Below are 18,220 nucleotides of genomic sequence, written 5' to 3' on the forward strand. Positions count from 1 at the left end.
GGGACACTGGACTAAACTGAAATGCCAGGTGTCCGGATGGAAGGGTGGCAAGTGTCCCTGCTCCGGCCGGCAGTGAATAACCATTAGCTGAGGCGCCTACAAAGGCTGCTGCCTGCGGGCAGACGTGATTGCAGGCACAGCCTCGGCTCCCGTGCTTGTGGGAACCTGGCGGAAAAACTCCCCGTTTCCCCTGGTCTCGGCTCAGCTGCGCTGGGGGATTTGCATTGGCAGCAGGGTGGCAGGGAAGCTCGCCCGCCCCTTGCCCGTATGCTGCCAGCGCCCCGCCAGCCTTTCGCCTCTGTGAACTTTTTGTCTCTTGTGTGAAAGGGGAGTGTTTATGAAATGAATCGTTTAAACCACTTAAATGCATTAGAAGTGGGCAAATGGCACAAGGAGCCATACAAGGAGCAACACCTTTAGCTTGGAAGCATACCTTTGCCCATGCACTCCTCTCTCACCTATAGACATCCCTCCCTTCCGTCACAGGTCCCTGGGAAGCTCAGCTGGCTAAGTACCTCAATCCACCTGTAGTGTCCCCACAGCTCCACACTGCCCCCAGCTCAGATGCATGTTACAATATGCATGGCTAGGTCAGTGCTCCCTCCATCCCTTCTCCCATCCTCCCACTGCTCTCCCAGCCCCAGGACCCTGCCCCCTCCCTGCCACCCTTTGCTCCTGACCCTATAGCTGCAACAGCTATTCAGCCTATATCCATTACTAAAAGAAGAATCCTCTGTGAAGCAGCAGAAAAGCCCTGGCTGTACAATGTGCACAGAGAGAAAAGGGAAGGCTGTTAACACCACTTGGAAAGGGGCCTGCATTTGACAACAAACACAGCCAAGTTTCGAGCTCCTTGCTAATTAGTCTATTAGCTGTATGAGCAGAGAAAGCCTCTCACCATCCAGCGCCACTCCACTCTCGCAATTCAGCCCATCACCTCAGGAATCCTGTGCCACATCTCCATGGTCCGGTGCTACGTAGGCATCACACCAGCAGCTGGCCACTCGCCTGTGTCTGCACAGAAGAGCCAGCCAGAGATGGCTCCTTGCTGCTGACCTTCTCCAAGGGACCAAGGGTCTGCTTAAGAAATGAAGCCAAAGTCCCAGGTGCTGCCAGGATGCCAGCCTGTGGAAGAAGAGAGCACCCTGCAGTAACCCACAGACCTGCACGTCTACTGGATGGACACCCCCAGGGCCATGGTGCTGGCAGGAGCCACTGGGAACAGCCCTGTGAGGAAGGTGCCGGGGAGAACCCATTCTCCTGCCAAGCAGCACATGTCCCAGTCACATTCCTGTGCCTGAAGAGCCATCAGTCTAGAGAAGATGTTTCTCCCTGGGGCATATTCGAGCAGAGAGCAAGCAAAATCATTGTTATTTGCCCTGGCACACGAACCCATACACCTCTGCACCCCCAGCCTTTCAGCACCTTTCTGGCAACCCAGCCAGCCAGTCCAGCAGAGAGAGGTTCCGAGTGCATCACCAGCAGCTGGGGAGCGAGTATCTATCTATCTATCTATCTATCTATCTATCTATCTATCTATCTATCTATCTATCTATCTATCTATCTATCTATCTATCCATCCATCCATCCATCCATCCATCCATCCATCCATCCATCCATGGAATGGGTTAAACAGCCTGTGCCCCACCCCTGAGGCCAGCCTAGGTTTTCAGGCATGGAAGGGAGAGGCTTACAGCTGGGGATCATTACTGGGCAGCCATAAGGAGGGTGGAGACCTTCCTCCCACACTGATCAGAGGAGCTTTGCAACTGTATGCCCCGGAGCCAAGGGATGAGGTCCAGGGCTTGTTTACCACCTTCTGCGAAACAGGGGAGCTTTGTCCACACCAAGGAGAACATCAGCAGATCCCACCATGAAGTGATGTGTTATGTGCTTTCCTAGAGCAAGGGGACCACTTGATGACCACCCAGTCTGCTTTGGTTGACTTCTCCAAATCAGAATGCCCTGATTTGGCTGGTCTGCCTTGGGTTATTCATTCATCTAATATTCTCCTGACCAGGAGGCAAGAGGGGATATTTTGTTCCCTAACCTTTTACTCCTGCTAACAGAGCCCATTGACAAGTCATGGGAACAGATACACCTCTGCTGCCTGAAAATATGGAGCAGCAAAACATCTGATTCAGACCTGCCCTGTGCAGGACTTGCAGGAATCAAGGGAAATGGACAGGCAGCCTTTCTGATTTGAACACAGCACAAAACCTCCAGATGCTGAGTGCTCTCTATTCAGACTTGAAAAAATTAAGCAAAATCCTAAGGGATTAACTAATAATAGAGAAGGGATGAATAATAGTAGAGGAACTAAGCAGCAGCCATTTTGTCGTGGGGATGGCATGTTGCCTGGACATTCACAGATGAATGGAAACCCACACGCCAAGGGATGCCGGAAGCATGGTCTTTTCCTTGGAATGATGGGGAAGTTTCACATGAAAAATGGATGACTCAGTCTCCTGAGCACCACAGTCAGACAGGGAGGGGAGGAAGCTGTGGTACTCCTCCAAGCTTAGCCCCTGGAAGAAATTTGCCAGATACAAAAATGAGATGTTATGAGATGTTTGGCTTGTGTGACTGTTTCACTGCTTCATGCCTTCAAGCAGCAAAGCTGTGCTGGCAGGTAGAAATTAACAGTGTAGACACAATCTACTTGGTTTCCAATGAAAGCCAGGATTGTCTGGAGGGCCAGTCGTAGCTTCTGAAGGTTGAATGGATGTGTATCTCTTCATCCAGCAGAACTGAAACAACTGCTGGGGAATTTTCATCTTGGCTAAGCAGGACATCCACAGTACTTTCCAAGATCTAATTTGTACTATCCACTATGATCCTCTTCTCCTCCCTTCCAAGCACAGGGGATTTTGTAATCTCTGCAGGATGGCCTTATCAAATACTCTTGAGCTGCAATATAACATCTTGGAGGAAGTTATACCCCTTGATTTCATCCTGCACATTACACAAGGGTGATTCAGCTAAGGAGTTTGGAGGATTTATTTATTTATTAATAGGTCATGAGATCACTGACGTCAATTTTCTGTGAAATCACTGAGAAGCAAAAAACAGATCATTGGCCTCAGGTCCTTGAAAATCATATAAACCTGTGGGGAATGTCTGCTGCAGACCTCATCTGCTCTTAACAGATGTTTATAACACAGTGGCCTCTCTCATCTCAGAGCTGTAATCCAGACAACAGTCTGCAACACTGCAAATGCGCCTCCATTACACTACTGTGTGGTGGGTTGGCTTTTCTGTGTCAGTGAGTTTCAGGGTCTAATTTTTCCATGAAGACTCCATCAGCCTCTGTGGATATGCTCACCCTCTAGCAGAGGCACCCACTGCTTGAGTCAGCTTTTACAGAGCATTTGAGTTTGAAGAAGTGGTTTGCATTCTTCAGCACCAGGCTGAACCAGCACAGACAGAAGAGGATTTCCCATGCAGACAATGACAACAAGTCTTTGTGGAAAAGAAGGTAGCTCAGGTCTGCTCTGAACAGTCTTTTGCAGAAGTCTGGCATTGCTCTGAAGGATTCATGTGGGTTCACCTTCACACTGAATCCCTGGAGGATTCTGCAGCTTCACTGTGCTCTCCTCCCGAAGGGCTGCTGTGAGGTCTAGTGGAGACTGAGCCCCCCTTCTCCTGCTGTCATGAAACTTCATTCACAGACTGTTGTTTACTCCACATTTGCAGCTTACCTTCCATTAGTGGTTTAACTTCAGTCACCAGAAAGGGTAGGCCTTCTTCACTTCCTCTCTACATCTTCACTTGTTATCTACCGAGCATCAAATGAGAGACCTATTCAAGAAGTCTTCCCATTTGATTCTTGTACACAGGAATGATGTAATAAGCCTTTCTGGTTGATTGCAAATTTAGGAGCCTCCACAGTGCAACTAAACCACTGCATTTCCCATGAAGAAGAGATAGCAGACTGCTGTCCTCTGTCAGCTCAAGGGCAGCTCTGTCTGAACAGGTTAAGCTTCATTTAGGCTTCCTGGTGCTGTGCCATGTATCAAGACTATCCACTTTTTGAAACAGGGAATACAGTGTGGTGCCTAGAAAACATGGCAATGTGGGGAGAATCACTGTTACGCTCTTGTCACCTTGCAAAGACTATGTGTGCCTTACCATGCAATGGTGCATGATCTAAAACAGGGCACCTGAGACATCATCTAGCTCTATCTCTGCCAAGGACAGATATCACTATCCAAGCAGGTCTGGTGAGTATTTGTAGCATCTTGGTTTTGGAAATTTCTCAAGAAGGAGATTGTGTCGTTGGAGTTGGAGCATCTGGTTGGAGGCCTGTCACTAGTGGTGTCCCCCAAGGTTCAATACTGGGCTCAGTATTGTTTAACTTATCCTTGCAGGAAGAAGCAGATGCCTCCTCAGCAAGTTCACTGACAACACAGAGCTGGGAGGGGCGGCTGATACCCCAGAGGGCTGTGCAGCCCTTTGGAAGGACATCAACAGCTTGGAGAGATGGGCAGAGGGGAACTGTCTGAAACTCAGCAAGGGCAAATGCAGGGTCCTGCACCTGGGGAAGAATAACCCCAGGTACCAGTCCAGGCTGAGGAGCAGCTCTTCAGAGAAGGAGCTGGCGGTCCTGGTGGACAACAAACTGTCCATGAGCCAGCAGTGTGTCCTTGTGGCCAAGAAGGACAATGGAATCCTGGGGTGCATTAGGAAGGGCAGGTCCTGCAGGTCAGGGGGGGTGATCATGTCCCTCTACCCAGCCCTGGTGAGGTGCACTTGTCCAGTTCTGGGCTCCTAAGGACAGGAGGAGGTGCCCCTAGATTCAGTGGAGGGTAAAAAAGATGATTAAGGGATTAGAGCATTTTTCTTACAAGGAAAGGCTGGGGGAGCTGGGCCTGCTCTGTCTCAAGAAAAGACAACTGAGAGGGGACCTCTTCAATGCCTGTAAGTATCTGAAGGGAGGGTGCCAAGAGGATATTTCCAGGCTCTGCTCATTGGTGTTAAGCAACAGGACAAGATGCAACAGGCAGAAACTGATGCACAAGAAGTTCCACCTGAATATGAGGGAGAGCTTCTTTATTGTGTGGATGACCCAGCACTGAAACAGATTACCACAACAGAGAGGTTGTGGAGTCTCCCTCACTAGACATATTGAAGAACTGTCTGTACACAGTCCTGTGCCATATGCTCTAGGATGACAAGCAGAGGTGTTGGGCCAGGTGACCCACTGTGGTCCCTTCCAACCTGACCCATGATTCTGTGACTTTGCAGTCTCTGCAAAGCACTCTGTCTTAAGAGAGCAGGAGCCCTTAAGGAGCTGAAAAGTTTTTCTGGATGTCTAACCTCCTGAAGATGGAGAACAACTTTTGTCTGGTTTCTTTTTTAGACATTTTTTACAAACCTGAAGGTTGTCACGTTTTCCCTTCCCTCCTCTCATAAGCAGACTAAACAAATTAAGTTCTTTGAAACTTCATTCATAGATCATGGTTACTCGGCTGCTGATCATCTTTCATGGACTCTGACAGGTGTAAGCTTTTTTTGAACTATATCGCCTAAACTGAAAATATCCAGAAAGTATGAGGCTTTCCTAATACTTCAAAAAGTGGAATGATTGCAGCATGTCTGATGCTTGTGGCACTTTTGTTTATATAGCTTAGCAGCAACCTTTTCTCTTCACACCTGTGTGTCATCAAGTCACTCAGTAATGACACCCATCACCTCAATGATATCCATGTCCTTTTCTAAAGGCTTTGTTGCCCCCTTGTATATGCTTACAGCAAATTATCCTGCTGTGTGTGGCTTGCATTTGCCCTTATGAATTGCATCCTGTTTATATCCATTTCACCAGTGTCACACCCTGCCTGAACTCCCATCCTGAGCTCCAAAGTGCCTGCAACCACCACACAGCAAATCAATGTCAGTAAAAAACTCAACATGAGCCAGCACTGTGTGCTCACAGCCCAGAAGGCCAATGGAATCCTGGGCTGCGTCAAAAGCAGAGTGGCCAGTAGGGCAAGGGCAGGGATTCTGCCCCGCTGCTCTGCGCTGCTGAGACCCCACCAGCAGTGCTGCATCCCTGGGGTCCCCGGCACAAGGAAGGACATGCACCCATTGGAGCAAGTCCAGATGTGAGCCATAAAGTTGATAAGAAGGCCAGAGCACTTCCCAACAAAGACAGGCAGAGGAACTTGGGGTTGTTCAGCTTGGTGAAGAGAAGTCTGCATGGAGACCTTTATAGGAGACTTCCAGTATCTGAAGGGGGCCTACAGAAAAGCTGAGCAGGGACTCTTCATCAGGAACTATAGTGATAGGACAATAAGTAAATGGCTACACACTGAAAGAGAGGAAATTTAGGTTTAGTATTAGGAAGAAAATCCTTACTGTGAGGGTGGTGAGACAGTGAAATAGAGCCCTGGGAGGCTGTCGATACCCCAACCCTGGCAGTGTTCAAATCCAGGTTGGGTTAGTCCTTGAGCAAGGTGGTCTAGTGGGAGGTGCCCCCGCCCATGGCAGGGGGTGTGGGGACTAGATGATCTTTATGCCATTTCAACCCCTTAACATTCTATGATTCTGTGGAATGCAATATCCACCTTTAAAACCAACAACCAGGCTGATCATGCAAGTAGCTCTCAGCATTAGAGCCAGGACACACCTTGCTCATCTCCTCCCACCTGTTGTAAAGGATGTTAGGCTATTGCCAAACCTATGTTGACTCTTACTTCTCACCTTGCTCTCTTGGTCAGTCTTACAAGTAGTGTATCTGTTCCAGGGCTCTTGCTGTTGCTGAAGGCAGCCTGAAAGTTCTGAAGTCCTGTGACTCCGTTTCCTTTATTCCTTTAAAAACAGGTACTGTCCTTCTGCCTTTATTCCCAAATCATCTGGAACCTTACCCCTTCTTCTTAAGATAATTACTACCACATTTAAAACCATTTCAGCCAGGATTTCTGCAGGGCTAAGTAATCTGAAAGGAAGGGAGATACATCTGAGGTCAGTGACAAGAGGATGAGGGAACCAGTGACTCTTGCCCCATCTGTGGGGCAAGTGCCTCCAACCTCTCTGCCTGGTTAAGGGAGCCTGCAGGTGCAAGTCCAGCATCTCCTGTGGCACAAGGAGTGTACGTGAGCCTGCAGACAGCATCCTCCAGCATCTGGCCTGTTTACATAGCAGAGAGCTTTTGTTAACATCAGGAGGTTAGCCAATGAAGGGAAATTTTACAATTACACCACACAGCTCTGTTGACTCAAAAGGAAGAGTTAACTTCAAAGTTCCACGTAGCCAGGCTCACGTAGTCCAGCCAGCTGCACAATGAGACATTTCAGCGGAAGGCTGGGAGTCTGCTGGATGGATGCAAGACATTCACACGGGGCAGATAGCAGCTCTCGCTAGGCAGCTGGCAAACGGGCAGCTCCCAGGAGCCAGAGAGCACCCTGGGAAAGGGGCAGGCAGAGCAGGGAACAAAGGCTGCCGAGTGGCTGCGGGTGTGATGCTGATCAGCATCCTCTCCATCAGGCTGGAGCTGGCAGCTGCCTCTGGGCACCCTGGATGAGTGGGCCACTGAGTTCCCAGGCCCCTTGAGGGATGCAACAGCAGTTTCACAAAGCGCAGTTCTGCGCATCAGTGAAGGGGCTGCCCCAGCGTTGCCCCCCTGTCCCAGCCACACTGTTTTTCATTTCTTTTCCTAGACAGTATAGGCCCAAGTCTTTGGGGAACCTTTCTGCCTTTCCCCTTACCTTTAGCCATGAATGAATTTATTCTTTGCCCTGTTCTTGGTCCAGCAGTTTTCCCAGCTGAGCTGTGAGAGAGGCAGGCGGAGGGAAACACTACACCCAGCTCTCACTCAGTTCTCCCCTGCCCGCTGCAGACCTAGGCAGCCCTGCACACGATCAATTACAGGGGACGGAAATGCCCCGTGATCAATATCCGGTGGGGCTGAGTGATGACAGCCCACTAATCATTTCCAGAATTTGTGATTGGGCTTAAAGGGCTGCGTTTGCCTTCAGTGAGTGTGAGAAGGGCAGCGGCCCACGTTTAGGCAGGGAAGAGACAAAGCTGTGCAGAACATTGCTGTGCTGCTGCAGTGATTCAAGCTGGTGATTTATGAGTTTATAGGACAAAGATAGATGTCCTGTGGGATATCTCATGATAGTGAGTGGTTATAGCTTTGCTGGACATCAGTCCCCACCCATCACACAATAGCACCTCGACTTCCAACAGCTGCATGGTCCCTCCCTGCTTTCTCAAATTCTCGGGAGGGAGTAGGTACTGCCTCCACTCTGACAGCTCTACCAAGCAATCAATTCTGCCTGCTGGTCTTCTTTCCCAACAAGCACCTGCATGCTCCTTCTCTTCTCACCTGCTTGTGTCCCGAAGAAGCTTCCCATACATTTTCTCCAGATCTCTTTTTCCACTGTGGTGCTGGGGAGCGTAGACAGAGATCAGCCACTTGCTCTATCCCAGATGTGAACCTGCCTCACTGAATTTTCTGGTCTTCCCCATATCCCTGGTGGCTGGTGCCAGGACTGTTGCTTGGCTGCCTGTTCTGGGAGAAGTACGTCCTTGGAAGGAGCCATCTTTTATAGATTTGTGTCTCAGCAGGACCCAGCAGCACCCCAGGGGCTCTGCTTGCACAAGGAGTATTTGGTCAAAAATCAGCTGCTGCACGCCAGACACAAGGTATGGCTCCACTGGTACACAAGGTATGGCCCCAGGATAATAATAAGCAAAAAAATCTTTTATTATTACCTATGTCACCAAGAGATGATCACTCCAGAAGAGAAGCAAGGATATGTTTGCTGACCTGGCTTGTTGCTTTGAAGCCCCTCATCCAAAAGCAGCCCCAAGAGGGTCTATAGGATGTTGCCCTTGCTAAGAACAGATCTGTTTTCCCCTGGGAGCAAGGCACTGCCCAAATTTTCTCCCATGCTCCTTTTAGGGGCTTCTCTCATTTTTGTCTGAAGGTATAGGTCTGGCCTATTAGGTAAGAAAAAAAGCCCTGATCTTTCCATACATCCCCACTCTGGGCCCCTGCTATGAAGCTGCTCTGAAGGGAGGCTAGTGGCAAAGTCCTGTGGAGACAAGCTGGAGAGAGCTATGGAAATGGAAGCCAGCAAGAGGGTGGGACACCTGGAGGGCTGCAAAGAAACCTTTAAGTAATTATTTCAGAGAAAGAAGAGATTGGGCTGTGGAATGGAAATTAATGATTTGTCTGCAGTGCACATTCAGGCAGGAAGCCTTGGGACACTCTTGGAGCAGGGCGGCCAGCTCCTGCAAGAACAGCATCCTATGTAATACCCTCGTGTCCTTGCTACACACAGAGCTTTGGCAGCATATGTATTTTGGGATGAGCCTCGCTGCCTGATTTCCAGATAAAGATTTTACAGAGATTACTTGTTCCCAATTTCAAACCACTGCAGATGTAACATGTTTCCAAGCTTCAGGTGGCCACTTTTTCCTAGCTGCTGCAGGTTGGATATCCTTTAGCAGAGATCATCAGAGCAGAAAACCTTCCCTGCACAGCCTGCTAAACGCTGAGTTTAGCAATCTTATGCAGACCCTGCCTGCCACAGCTATGCAAGGAGGATGCTTGTAAAGTGTCTGGGATGAAATTACAGTCTGGGATATCTCCTATTCCTCGTGCAGCCTCAGAGTCAAGCTCAGTGCCCTGCTCAGCTCCACTTTCTAAGTGCTGCTGTGTTTGTTGTGAATTCTCCATCCTGAGATCAGGGCTTGAGGCAGATACAGTAAACAGGTTTCATGTAGTAACCGAGATAAAGGGGGATGTCTGCTGATGCCAGGCCAAGCCCTGCCCAGGATCATGCCAACACACACATTTGGGAGAGCAAGCATGTATTAGGAGTGTGAATTAATTACCCAGGCTCATTAATCACCATCTCTCATTTATCCCTGCCTCTCAGGGAGGCTCACTTCCTGTCTCAGTGCCAGGCTGCACGTACAGGAGCAGGGCTCTGGCTAAGGCTGACCAAGGAATCCCAGGCACCGTGCTCCCATCTCCACACCCTACTGCTGCCTCCTGAGCCTGGCAAGCAGGGCAGAGCTGTGGGGCAAGGCAGGCAGGAAGGTGGCAGCAGCCCACTTGTGCCTTTCACCTTGGGCCTTGCTCCTAACTGCTGCCAGCTCCTTGCAAGTGACCATCTGGGATGCAAGTCATTTGCTAAGCGGGCCAAGAACTGGGGGATGCTGCGGTGCTGGGGCAGCTCTGCATAGCTTCCAGAAGAGGGATGGTATTTGTGCAGGGCCTGGGTGATAGTGCGGTCTTGGCAGCTGATGTGGGGTAAAGGACCCAGATCAGCCCTTCTCAGATAAAGAGAGAAGCAAGGAGAGACCCCAAAGACCAAGGTGTGGCATTACATGTCAGGCCTGTAATGGGAAAGGCCTGCAGTTGCATCCTGAAGCACCGGGATGCATGGCAACAGGGACATGTTTGCTCTGCTCTGATTGCCAGGGTCACACTGAGGGAAGGTTTCTCCTTCCAGAGTCTTTAGTCCCATTTCAGTACATCCCTGAGCTCACAGCAGAACTGGCTGCCCAAACTAACAGGACTATGCTCCTCCAAAAATGGAGGTGGTGAGGGGTGAGAGAAACCAGACCTACCGCACTGCAGGGTTCCTCCCCCAGGCAGCCCCATCTCCTGGACCCTCCCTTGGCTCCTGATGGGCTGCATCTCCTGTCACCCCACAGTCTCCTCCTCCACCATTGGCCACCAAGAGTTGTGTCTACTGTTGTTTGAATCAGCCAGTCTAAGGCTGATACAGCCAGGGATGTTATTGAGGAGCTGGCAACAAAGAAAACTCTGTACCACTTCCCAAAGAGTCCCCATATGCTTCAAGAGCAAAATCCCTTTGGCTTGTAAGGAAGATGCAGACATGCTTGTAAGCTTGTTCAGCAGACGGCACCCTGTGTTCACCCTTCAGGTACCCCACCAAGAGGCAAGGTCACTACTAAAACAAGGAGAATGTAGTATGTCCCCGATGTCTAAAGAGCCCCACAGCTTTCTGAAAGCCCTCCTTCTCTGCATGCCCTACAAACTTCTGCAAGCACTAGCCACCCTGGGACTGCAGCTTGTGGAAGAGGTCTCAGATCTTAAGGAGAACTTGGACAGTGTCAAAATCTTGGAGACAAAGACTAGGCTTGGATGTAAAATAATCCAAGGAAGAGAGAAAGGAAGAGAGAAGAGAGAAAGAGAGAAAATTTGCAAGCAGCTCAGAGAAGGAAAGTTGTGGGAGAACAGGGAGTGTGCTCCAAGGGATGTCATGGTACAAGGTGTGCGCAGACACAGCAATTCCTGCATGCAGTGACCTCTTGGAGAGCAGCAGCAGGAAAGAGATTCAAACACGAGTCAGGTGGCCTGACTCACTAAAGGCTTCTGAAAGAGGAACCAGCAGCATCTCCTAGGAGAAGCCCAGCTCAGCTTAGATGAACAGAAATGGGGGAGCTCCTTGACACACTGGCTGATAAAATGTAACAGCAGCCCAGATACTCAACTTGAGAACATGTTCTAAAAACCCCTGCCCACCACATGTCCCTTGCCCTCCATTCACATCTGTACATTGTGCTGTACTCAGCACAGCCACTGCAGGCAGCCCTGGTGGTTTGCAGTACAAGGCACAGAGACAAGCACAGGGACTGCAGCAAGCTGGTGAGCTGCCCAGTGCAAAAAATCCCTGTAAGAATTTACTGCAAATTTCTTGACTCCTTCAGCATCTCCCCCGAACACAAAGCAGGTTACTGATGGGGAGGATGACTCTAGGGCTCATAAGATGTTTGTCCCAGAAAGCATATATGCTGTCCTTGCAAATGGCATAGCATGCTGCAAAGGACTCTCTATCAGTCCTGAAGGATGAACCCAATCTAGCATTAAATCCAGTTGGCTTGATTGCCAAGAGCAGCAAAGCTCTGGTCTCATGGACTTCAATATGAGTCATTTACTCCCAGCATGGAGCCTGGACCATGTCCTTCTGGTGACTAACTATTGGCATTGCTAGCTCAGAGGTGTCTATGTATGTTCTATACCTGCCCAGCTGCTGTCCTTTCCTAAAGTCATCTCTCACACAAACAGTACTTGGGCTGTTCCACCAATGCTGCCCTGCATTGCTCAGGCAGTTCCTGCCCTGTGCTGCCTCCCCTTGCCTTGAGCAGGCAGCATGGCTGGTGCTGTGGGTGCCTCAGTTCTCCCCTCTGTGCTGCTGCAGCTAGTCAGGGGATCATAGTCTGTGGAAACATTGATGATGGCAGAAATCCTCATAATGCAGCATGTACAAGCACTGATGCTGGTTGTTACTCTCAATTCCAGGCCTACAACACCTCTCCTTTCTTGTTCCCAGAATTTTGTTTTCACTGCCAGGACAGACTACGACAAGTTTTCGTTATTTAAAGAAACTCATTCCCAGTCAGTACAAGGTTTCCTTGGCGATCCCAGTTGAACTTGCTGATGGGCATTTCACACAATCAAAATACAGTGTATTTGTGGCCAGCCCCAAGTCCAGAGCAGGATGAGCAAAGAGCTCTTCTCCATGCTCTCTGGTGGTTGCACTCTCCTTGGTTGCTGGGAAATAATAATCCATTGGAAAAGCAAAAGAGTAAGTACCCCTGTGTGCCCTCTGTGAACAAACCAACCCCAAAGATCCCAGCCAGACTAGAGTGCAGGACACCAGGGGACCCTCACAGGTCTACCTGCTGGGAGAGAAGCAGCACTTCTTCCCTGCCTGCTTCTCAATACCACTACCAGTTCTGCAGCTCCCTTTCTGCCAGCTCCCTTACTCACTGCTTCTGCCAGGTCAGCCCACAGCTGTGCCCACTGTGGGATTCAGTAATTTCCTGACATTCAGCACTGTGCAGGGTGACCAAGAGCACATGTATATGAGCAACCATAGGAGAGTGGGAAATCTAATACCACAACCAACAGCAGACGGGACGGGAAGGTGCAGGAAGGGAAGGGAAGGTGGGGGAAGGGGAAGGGGAAGGGGAAGGGGAAGGGGAAGGGGAAGGGGAAGGGGAAGGGGAAGGGGAAGGGGAAGGGGAAGGGGAAGGGGAAGGGGAAGGGGAAGGGGAAGGGGAAGGGGAAGGGGAAGGGGAAGGGGAAGGGGAAGGGGAAGGGGAAGGGGAAGGGGAAGGGGAAGGGGAGGAGAGGAGAGGAGAGGAGAGGAGAGGAGAGGAGAGGAGAGGAGAGGAGAGGAGAGGAGAGGAGAGGAGAGGAGAGGAGAGGAGAGGAGAGGAGAGGAGAGGAGAGAAGAGAAGAGAAGAGAAGAGAAGAGAAGAGAAGAGAAGAGAAGAGAAGAGAAGAGAAGAGAAGAGAAGAGAAGAGAAGAGAAGAGAAGAGAAGAGAAGAGAAGAGAAAAAAAAAAACCACCATAAACCACAGATGGCTCAATACTTTCCATGTGGTGCCGTTAAGGAGGAAATCGCCTCCATTTGCTACGTGCAGAGCCGGGTGTCTGCACGGCGGCCGGGAAGAGAAGGGAGCCTGTTTCCCAGGTGGGGAGGAGGGGCTGCCGGAGGAGCTGCGGCCGGGAGGAAGGTGCTTCCCACAGCCATGCGGGACGGGGCTGTGCTGCAGGGGCACCTTCCTAGAGGCGCCGGGCTGGGGCTCCTGGGGGCCCCCGCTGCCCAAGGCGGGGTGCGGCCGCCCCGCTGCAGCGCTGTAGGCTCGGGAAGGCCGCCCGGGGTTCCCGCGCCCGCTCAGGCTCCCAGCGACAAGGCCTGCGGAACACCGGCGCCTTCTCCAGCATCCAGGCTTGCGGCTTGAGCTCCCGCTCTGACCTCCCTCCCCGTGTGGTACCGTGCGCGTTTCCCAGCGCTCAAAACAGGGGCCAGGGGAGGTGAGGACGCATTTCCCAACCACGCCGCGTCCCTCTGAACAGTGTGGTGGGTGGGAAGAAGGCTACAATATCCCCCCCTCCCCGCTCCCTTCTCGTGACTGCCCCTCTGGCCTCTGTACCCCACCAGGGTGCTGCCAGCCTGCCACAGCAACAGCCTGTTGCTGTGCCCGTCCCCTCCCTGCGCCTCCCGCCCAGGCAAGCCGTCTCTGGGAGCTGCTGTTGTCCCCATCCTTCATTCCACCTGGCAGCCATTTCTGCTGGGGCAGGAGAGCGAGAAGGATGCTCCTGCCCAAGGTCCCTATCTGAGGCACACCCAGATTGCTTCTTGCGTGATGGTGGCAGAGGATGCTGCACCTTAGGGCAACTGAAGTCCCCCTGGAATTTTGAGGGCTTATTCTGTGAGGCGCTGAGCACCTCAGAGGATGGGAGGCTCCTTCTCCCCAGCCACTCCTTCCTCACTTCCACCATCACCCACCAACACAGCAGCTCCCACTTCTCCATCCACAAACTTGTTTCTGGGCTGGTGCCCCAAAGTCCATGCTCCTCACCCTGTCCCACAGCACAGCTAGACGTGCTGCAAAAGCCACCCCTCCTTGCTCACCCCAGCACCAGAGTGGGGCACACTCCTTGTGCCAGCCTCATTGGGGGCAGGGAGAGCACCACAGGTGGCACCACGTTACCTCATGCACTTGGATCTGGAGGCAAAGTCCCTGATGAGATCTGCCACAATCACACCTATGCTTTGCAAGCCAGAGAAAGTCCAAGGTGTGCAAGATGAACAAGGTTATGTTGACGCAGGGGCTCAGCCTGGGGACCAGGCACAAGAAGCCCTTCCCCCTCTGCCCTGGGCGTCTCAGTGGGCAAAGAGGTGTTTGCTGTGGCCTCACTGCTTTCACGTCCAAGCTGCTGTCTGCCACAGCCCACTGAGCACATGGGCTTGACATCAGGAGACTCACATCCAAAGCGTTTCTCCAGCTGTGAAAAGGGACTGCCAGAAAGGCTGGGGAAATACCTTCTGCTGCCTGCAGCAAACACCTCAGCTGTGAGCTGTAAAGTCAGCCTGGTTCCGCTCCAAGCTGCCTAAACACCAGCCCAGACCCCCTGAGTGCCTTCCCCATCATATCTGCAGGATCACAGCTGCTAAGAAAGTTAAAGCCCTCCCATCCCCTCTCTGGGAAGCCACTACTCTGTCCCAGTTTGACCCATGTCACTGGGGCCTTGCCTAATCTCATTTGCACAGGTGGGGAACCCTTATAATCCACAGATCTGCATCCATGCCAGGCAAAGCACAATCAGCCTTTAGGTCATTGCTGTTTCCTGGTAAAAGACAGGATTAACAGGGCCAAGTAACAGGAAATCCAAATGGCCCATTCTAGAAACTGCTATGAAAAAGGTTATGGAGGGGAAGACAATATTTTGATGGCTGTGGAGTCTTTCAAATTCATCCACAACCCATACCATTTTGGCTGGTTCATCACTTTTCCCACTGCTCATCCTCAGAAGACCCCATGTGATCAGTGCCAAGACCCATTATAGATTTTTGTGGAGCGCACAAAATCCTTGGCAAAGGATTGGCAAAACCTTCAAGCCTTCTGTGATTTGCAGAAGAAAGCTTCAGACTGACACACATGGATTTCCAGCACCCCAGTGGAGAGAGGAGGATGACACTGGAGTTCTCAAAAATGTAACTCAGTTTACCTCCTGACCCACAAAACCTTCTGGCAATTATGGTGTCTGTAGGATACTACAGGAATCAGGATCCTGGGCAGTCCACCCCGAGGCCCTCCCCAACCTTTTGCAAAGAGCAGAACTTACCTCCAAACGCCTCCTGACATTGGAACTCTCCCCATTGGGATGTCTCATGGTTCCCCTGCAAACTGTCACAGCTGGAGACTTCCTGGGCTCCTTCTCCAATGAGGAAGGCTGTCAGATTGTGAGGCAATGTGTCCTAGCTCTGCAGCTGCCAGCCAGCTCCCACTAGAGGGGCTGTCCAGCTCTGTATTCACCACATTGCTTTATCAAATACTGTGGTCAAGGGCTGATGGTGCTCTTTTGATTGAGAAAGGTCCAGTCCATCTGCCTGCAGGATGGCTGACCCCCTCACCACATGCAGAGCTTGGAAGCAGCCCCAGCGTAACTGGGTGCAAAGCCATGAGACAATGGCTTGATTTTTTCTTGGAAATCAACTTGGTGCCCATAGGAGTTAGCAGTCCCCCAGCAAAGCATAGTGACTTCCAACAGGGACCCCAGTTCATGTTCCCAGAAGGTGTAGGGAAGCAACATCTTCTGCTTGCTGGTGGTGAAGGTGCAGTGGGAATGATGCCAGATCATGCTGCCATGGGGAGAACACCCACTTCTACTAGGCATCTCTCCTTGTGTTGGTTTATTAATTTATTTTTCATTTTCTCTCCCTCCCCTTCTTCCTCCTCCTTCTTTCCCCCTAATCCATGAACAAGACTCTCAGAGCTAGAAGAGAGGAGAAAAGCAGCACAGCTGCAGATTGGATCAGTGGCGTGCTGGCAGGCAGGCACACACAGCTGGGAGAGGGGAGCACGCTCTCACACACACAAAGCAGCACCAAATGGAGCGCGTGGAAGAAGGCCAACAGAGGTCGGTGACTCACATCCCTGGCCTCCATCAGCTTCAAACCCAGCAACACCAGTAGATGACCAAGGCTGGCAGGAGATGCTCCAATGCTGGACCTGTGCTGAGCACCCACAAGCCAGCCAAGCAAAGGATGGGCAAGCTCTCCTGACCTTGGAGGCTGCTCATCACATCTTGGCGGCAGCCAGATGCCAAGCACCACATTATCTTCTGTGGATCCAAGTCTAAATATTTATTTCCTTGTCCAGACCCTGACACGTCCCTCCTTTCTTCTTCGTTTGTCAAAAGTGTCCATATCACCAGTGGTAAGAAATACTTAAATGTATCACAGACTCAGCAGATGGGCAGAAACAAAAATGAGGTTTGCTCCTTGTTGAGCACTCAGGAGACATGGATAGCCCTTCCCATGGCAGAGGTGGAGAGTAAGAAGGTTGTTGTGAAAATTGCAGCTGCACCATGAGTTCCTGCTCTCCATCTCTTGGGTTATTCTCTCCCTTCCCCAAACACCCCAATGACACAGCAGGGCCTGGGATGACTGCCAGATTCTCCTTCTCAGAGGCTATTTAGTCTCCCAGAGAGGAAAAAGAATGCTCATGGGAAACTGTCCGCAGAGCAAAACCAGCACCTCTGAGGACACACAACACCTTTGCAAAGGGCTTTCCAGTCCTGCCTACACCCACTGCAGCACCACCACAGCAGGGTCAGCTTCTTTCCTTCCTTGTATTCTGTGACAGCAGTGGCCTGTGCCAGGGCACAGCAGTGGTGCAGGAGAAAGAGGAGGGAAAAGGGCCCTGAGCTGAAGCAGCATCTCCACCCACCTCTCAGTGCACGGCAGCTAAACGAGGACTTAAAGCTTCTACCATCCTCTGCAACACCTCCACTGCAGCGCAGCCCTCTGCCATTTGCTATGGCCCAGCTGTACATCCTGGTGCTGGTCTCCTTGCAGTCCTTGGCTGCATTGCTTCTGTTTGGGACGCTGACTCCCCAGCTTGACAGAACACAGACACACCACAGAGCACCATTTCATCATGATGCAGAAAAACGGGAGAGGATACTGTACAGCCCTGAGTGGTCATACAGCCTCGTTGAGCTCTGCCTGCCCCTGGAGCCCCCATCTTCAGCCATTTCCTCTTGCACATCTGCACTTCCCAGCACATGTTGGTCTATGATGCCTGGTTCTGCTCTTCCCTCCCCTCCTCATCCTGGGGTAAGGATCACACAGCCTCCTGCTGATGCAGGATGTGTTGCAGGATACACCACCATTCAGAGCTGCCATGAGGTGTAAGTTTGAGGTAGCTGGAAAGCACTGGTATAAGCTGACCAACTCTACTGTGCCTAAGAAATCATACTATCTCCAAGTGCCAGCTCCAAATGAGGGCATACCACTCACAGGTTAAAGATGGGGCACTGTCATTCTGGCTTAGAGGAGAAGGAAAGTGAACGCACAAAAGGATGAAAGTTTTGGGTTCCTTCACCCCGAATAAATACTATCACCATTCCAGCAGATCTGTGAAAGCAATGACACTAAGGACAGGCATTGCCGATAAGCCTGCTCCTTCCCAGAGCTGTAGACCTGCAGTCACTCTTCCCATGCCAAGTGCTGTTATTCAGCTGGTTTTAACTAGGCCATGCTAAAATGTTTGGGTTGAACTTCATCTTGCTGGTTAGCTGCCTAATGCTGAACTATCTAAGCAAATATAGTTATAAAATATATAATTTCAGCCAAAATGATTCATCTACTTCCAAGAACATTGTAAGGGGAAATGCTTTGGTTTCTTTTGCTTTTGTTATAGAGAAATCTGATG

General features: G+C 51.0%; 2 long non-coding RNA genes across 2 annotated transcripts in view; one reads left to right on the forward strand and one right to left on the reverse strand.

Moving 5' to 3' along the window:
- The window catches only part of LOC111927560 (uncharacterized), a 46,768-nt gene that overhangs the window by 17,058 nt on the left and 11,490 nt on the right, over positions 1 to 18,220 (reverse strand). The gene's annotated exons all lie outside the window — the stretch shown is intronic.
- Positions 1,748 to 10,445, forward strand: LOC147654965 (uncharacterized). The gene is made up of 2 exons (XR_015283583.1): positions 1,748 to 4,223; positions 4,371 to 10,445. It is a non-coding gene; the product is annotated as an uncharacterized LOC147654965 (long non-coding RNA).

Source organism: Cyanistes caeruleus, chromosome 2 (genome assembly GCF_971803275.1).
Source record: "Cyanistes caeruleus chromosome 2, bCyaCae1.hap1.1, whole genome shotgun sequence".
In the NCBI taxonomy this organism is placed as follows: domain Eukaryota; kingdom Metazoa; phylum Chordata; class Aves; order Passeriformes; family Paridae; genus Cyanistes; species Cyanistes caeruleus.